The sequence below is a fragment of the Labeo rohita genome, chromosome 3 (assembly GCF_022985175.1).
Source record: "Labeo rohita strain BAU-BD-2019 chromosome 3, IGBB_LRoh.1.0, whole genome shotgun sequence".
Classification (NCBI taxonomy): Eukaryota; Metazoa; Chordata; class Actinopteri; order Cypriniformes; family Cyprinidae; genus Labeo; species Labeo rohita.
Genome location: NC_066871.1, coordinates 17480738 through 17486433, shown reverse-complemented (window position 1 = coordinate 17486433; position 5696 = coordinate 17480738).

The following is a 5696-nucleotide window of genomic DNA, read 5'->3' as shown; positions in this document are numbered from 1 at the left end:
AATTGTATCCTTCCGCGTAAAGAGATTTCCTGAAGAAATAGTTCCCATCCTGCTAACAGATTTGTCGCTTGAAAACAAAACACTTTTTGTAGCACTAACTGTTATGTATATTGAAGGCATGTCAAGAGTATTGTGACAATCTCTGCATTTTTCCTCCATATTTTACCTAACTGCGCTTCATAGTGAAGCATAACGTGTTATGCGTGAAAGAGAGTCTCTTTTTGCAACGAACTGCTAATATTAGCCGCGCTGTGTAGCCGATTATAGTAAAATCAATTCTGTAACAGTGGCGTCCCTCTCAATGCACAGAAATCATGAAGCTTGGCAGGAACTAGAGCAGACTGCCAACACAACATCATATCCATCCGCCGTCTTGATCAAACTTCATGACGTAGCCTTACAACGTTGATTAATCAGTTCATTCATTTCTAAGGTCTCTCTTTATCTCCCATTCTTATGTGTTTAAAAGGTTTAAAGTGCAAGTATTCTAGCGTTTCCATCTGCTTATAAGGGGCTGACAAACAAGAAAACGTTTAGTTTTGGTTCACAGTTGCTTATTTTTGCGTAATGTTCGCATATTTTATGCCCTAATGTTTAAACACGTCATGAAGAGGAAAATAGGGTTAAAATACGTTTTTACTAAAAAGAAAGAGCTAGTATATCACGCATAGGTATGTTATTTATATTAAATAACAAATATGGACAGTTTTAAAAGGCAGTCAGTACAAATATTATTTGTAAGTATAAATTGTTATATTTTAAATCATGATTTTAAAAATGATGTTATATTTAAATCTACAAATATAAGTCGTCATTTCCCATCAGCTGGAATATAAATAACATGAAAAGCCAGTACCAGTCTTCACCACATGATGTCATGATATTGCAATTTTTGTGGAGGGCAAACAAGCCCACTGCTCTGACTTTTCATTACTGAAAGTAGGCCTATTTTATTTATGTTTTTTATTTATTTTATTTATGATAGGAGTAAAGTTAGGTGTACATGCTGAGGAACTGGTCGTGTAATTCAACCTGTACTGTTTTTGGCAGACAATGTTGCTTAACTACATTTCTCAAAGAAAAAGAGCTCTGTCCCATGAGGTGTTAGGATTTTAATAGTGAGTAAAATCAACAACCAACTTCTTTATTTTTATTTATTTGTTTGCAATAAATATAACAAACGCTGAAAGATGTTCGGGGAGTAAAGTTATACTGTATGTTTATGCATATTAGACAATCTGTGGAACCAGAAGAGCAGCGAGGACCAAACTAAAATGAAAGAGCAGAGATGTAACCAAAGGGAAAGCTGCAACACTGCTAAGAGCTTTGCCTGAAATCTGAGAAACTGCTCAGACATAACCAATCTGTTTAGCACTTCATAGATTCAGCCTCTTTGGGAGAATGGCTAGAAGGAAACCACTTATGAGAAAAGCCAAAATAAGTCATTCCTGGAGTTTGCTAGAAGCCATGTGATGACCTGAAAAGTTGTGGAGGAAAATTGAAGTCTGATGAGACGAAAGTTGAGCTTTTCTTCCTGAAAGTGAAGCCAAATCCAGTTCAACACTCAGGTAACACCATCATCAATCAACCAAGGTGCTGGAAAAACTTGAAAGTTTTTTACTAAAGGTACTGTATGGTATAAATGATTAGTATTTTGAAAAATATTTGTAAACTATTGAGATAATTAGGCTCTTTCCAGTTAACATTAATGCAAAACTAACAATGATCAATACATTTGTTACAGTGTTTATTAATTTTTGCTAGCGTTAGTTACTACTACTACTACTAATTATTAATGTTAGTTAATAAAAATACAACTGTTCAAATTTGCTCACATTAGCCGACATCTATTAAATAAGAATAAATAATGTATCAGTATTAAGATGCTTTAGAAGTACTGAACTACTGTACGTAGTTAAGTGATGTCAAGAAAAGGAACCTTACTGTAAAGTTTTACAGATTTATTGTTAAGATATGTGTTAAGATCACATAACCAGCTCAACACTCACTCCATCACTAGATACTTTCATTCATGAGATGGCTCAGTTATTAGTGCATTTCTACAATAGCAATAGGAATTGACATGTTTTGCATAATGCTTCATTCTGATTTTACTGTAAGTCTAAAATTACAGCCATGTAGGCTGTCAAAAAATACTACTGTGTGAACTGAACTGAGCTACATGGAAGAAGGTCAGACTCTAATTTTTTTTGAAACTTCTATGAAATATCATTTCCAGACATTATTACTTCTAGAACATTGTTCTCTCCAGTCAGCATTGTGCTCGGTACACATATGTGCAGTGTGAAAAGACGTCAAAGAAGCTTTTCATCAACATTCATTTTCAATTTATAGTGTGTCCGAGTTGCAGGTCAGAGACTGGTAGGCATGGTAACAACTCTTTGTTAGTGGAATATTTTGTGTAATGTGCATGTGTGTTGTGTATATTGTTCCTTCATGTATTCCCAAGATAAAACTCTTTTCAATGTAGCTATTCATCAAGAGGGCAGCTGTATTACTCAGACCCCTGAGTCAGCAGCAGTAGCACTTCACAGAATCCTGATCAACTTAGCATTTGTCTGCACTGTTTGTATCTGTATTATACATTAATCCAATATCTGTATTAAGCAATGTCACACAAACAAGAGTGCTGTTGTTTTGATTATCAGCTGACATTCAGAACAACAGCACAGCGTGTGTGATATTGATACAGATGCCTATTGGTATGATGTATAATACAGACGTAAAAACAATCCAGACAAATGTTGATCAGGATTCTATAAAAGTGTGCTGTAATTCTTGTCCCTCACAATATATGTTTTTTTTAATGCATACAAAGGTAAATGTGACTGCTCTGCCGCCGAAAATAGTTCTAACCAAAACCAAAGTAAAATTATCTGCTGTGTTGCAGAACAACACACAGCAGTGTTGTTTACTTCCTGAATGAATCATTGTTCTCGAACAAATCATTTAGGTTAATGATTTAACGATTGACTCAAAAAAAAAGTTACTTGTTGCATTCCTGAACGAGTTACTGTAGCGTCTTAAACAAATGTATTGAGCAAATGCCTCAATCATTCACTCATAAAAACAGTTCTGTCATGACAACTTAGCATGCTAATGCTAATGTGTTTGGTCTTGGAAACCCTAAAGGGAATAAATACAAGATGGGAGGAAAAAATATATTTCAATAGGCTACTTTCTCTCACAACTATATCGTTGGGCAATTATACAAATTGCGGGCATCAGGGAGCTGCTCGCTTTCTACTTTCACTTTTGAGATTCGCGATCACACATACTCTGTGTATGTTGCTGTGTTATTAATTTTCCGTGCCTTTCCGAATACAGATTCACGCTTCAGGCACACCTCTACGTGCTGACATAGCATATATGAAATAACCCCCCTATATAGCATATCATGAAATTATCCTGTAGCAGATCTATACAGGTGGAGCTGGGGAAGGTGGAGGGTTTTTTGAATCGTGCTGCATCTACTACAGCAAATACTAGCCAAGTATTTGAATGTTGAGCAGCAAGCTCATTGGCTACACACAGAAAAAAAATGGTGCTTCAGCGGTTCTTTGGTGCGATTGTGGTGCTATATAGCACCGTTAGTGTATAAAGAACCGGTCAAGCCCCTGTCTGGTTCTTCAGCGGTTCTTCAGTGGTTCTTTGGGGTCGTTAAGGTGCTATATAGCACCACTGCCATACAAAGAACCTGTTAAGCCTCTGAATAAGGATCTCTAACTCTCTGTCTTAAACTCTTCAGTTGGGGAAAGGATTAAAAACAACATTAACATACAGTGTATTTCCTGAAGATCTTTTTGCCCCTAAGGCCCCCATAAGGAAATATTTCCCAAATATTTCCTTTTGACCTTAGAAAAGCATAAAAGTGATTCAAGACATTTTGCCATTGTAGTAAATATATTTACTACTATTGTAGTAATACAAGCCCCTATGATTGTTTCTATTGAGCACCATTTTTGTTGAAGTAATAAAATGCTATACACAGCAAAATCCCCAGTGTTAATTTAACACTCTGAGTGTGGACACATATAAACACTGAAGCAGTGTTGAAGTTAACGAGATAATTAGGTGATTAACGAAGTGATGATTGATCATTATTGAAGACACCTGATGTTAATAAGCAGAATCACCAAAGGAGAAAACCAAAATTTTTAAGCAACCATTACAGTGGTCAGTGTTTGCATTAGTTGGGCTCTTGACCCTTCAATCATCAATATTAGGTCTTGTTTGGCTGCAATTATTGAGTTATAACAGCCAGACAAGCAAAGAGCAAAAGTCAATAAGATGGCATTGACTGTGCTTGACTTAATCATCATATAGTGACTTGAGTATTTGACATAGAATTTCCTTACAGATTACAAAAAAAAAATTGTGAACAAAAGATCAGTTTTGCTATAATCAGACAAATGATGAAAAAAAAAAGTTTATCTTAATTTAGACACACAGACATGAAGAATCAGTGTGAGAATCACAACAACGGTGACCATCAAAAAGCGTGTTGTAGCCAATCAGAACTCATCCATGACTCCCATCATGCATTGCGGCATGAATAAATTATGAGAGTTCAGAGTTGATCTGTTTATCTGAATATGCCGTTTGTCACCATTGTTGAGATTCATGGGCTGGTTCTTGATGTCTATGTGTGCCTAGGTGAAATACTTTTTTTTTTAACAGGTTGTAAAAAAAATCTTTCCAAAGTGTGTAGGAAGTGCTGGATCTTCTGTGGATTGTCAAGGCTATTACAATAAGCAAAAAAAAAACCTAACTTAGAGATTAGACTGTAGGTGATTTACGTCAAACAATGAATACATTAAAACATAATCACCTGGTGACTTGAGCTTTAACTCAAAGGGTCAAGAGCCCAACTAATGCAAACACTGACCACTATAATGGTTGCTTAAAAATTTTGGTTTCCTCCTTTGGTGATTCTGCTTATTAACATCAGGTGTCTTCAATAATGATCAATCATCACTTTGTTAATCACCTAATTATCTCATTAACTGTGTATGGTACATCTGATGGTTCTACATAGAACCATTTGACAAAGGTGCCATATAGCACCTTTTAAAATAGGTGCTATATAGCACTAAAAGTGGTTCCCCTATGATTACGAGCCAAAGAACCACTTTTAGTGCTATATAGCACCATTTGTTTCATTTGTTGTGAAAGAAACCGATCAGCTGCGCCATGTGAATGATGATCTCATTATGGCTATGTTCACACTGTCAGTTTTTGGGACTGACAACCACATTTACTTACAGGTGCAGCCTCAAAATAGTCACACAGCAGCTTATCCACCTTTTTCCTGAGTAATCGATGAGTGGCGCCATGAAGGTTTTTAACTTCCATTTGGGTGCTTTCGTGTTCTGGTCTCCATAGTAATTCATGTTAAAACCAAAACCAGGAAAAAAAAAAGAAAGACTGAACTGAAACTTTTTCAACATAACTAAATATAAAAATGTGCACAGGTTTAACATTGTATTATCATCTCAGAAAATATGTTTATTTGACTAGAAACAACAGGGATTGGAAATGTAAAGCACCACTCCAGTCGGACAAGACTTCTGTGTTCCGAAAAAGGTGATTGTAGCATCTCGAGTCCTTAATACGGTTACATTCACAAACAGTACGGTTATTTAGGGGTGTGAAAACCACATTCTATAACTGAA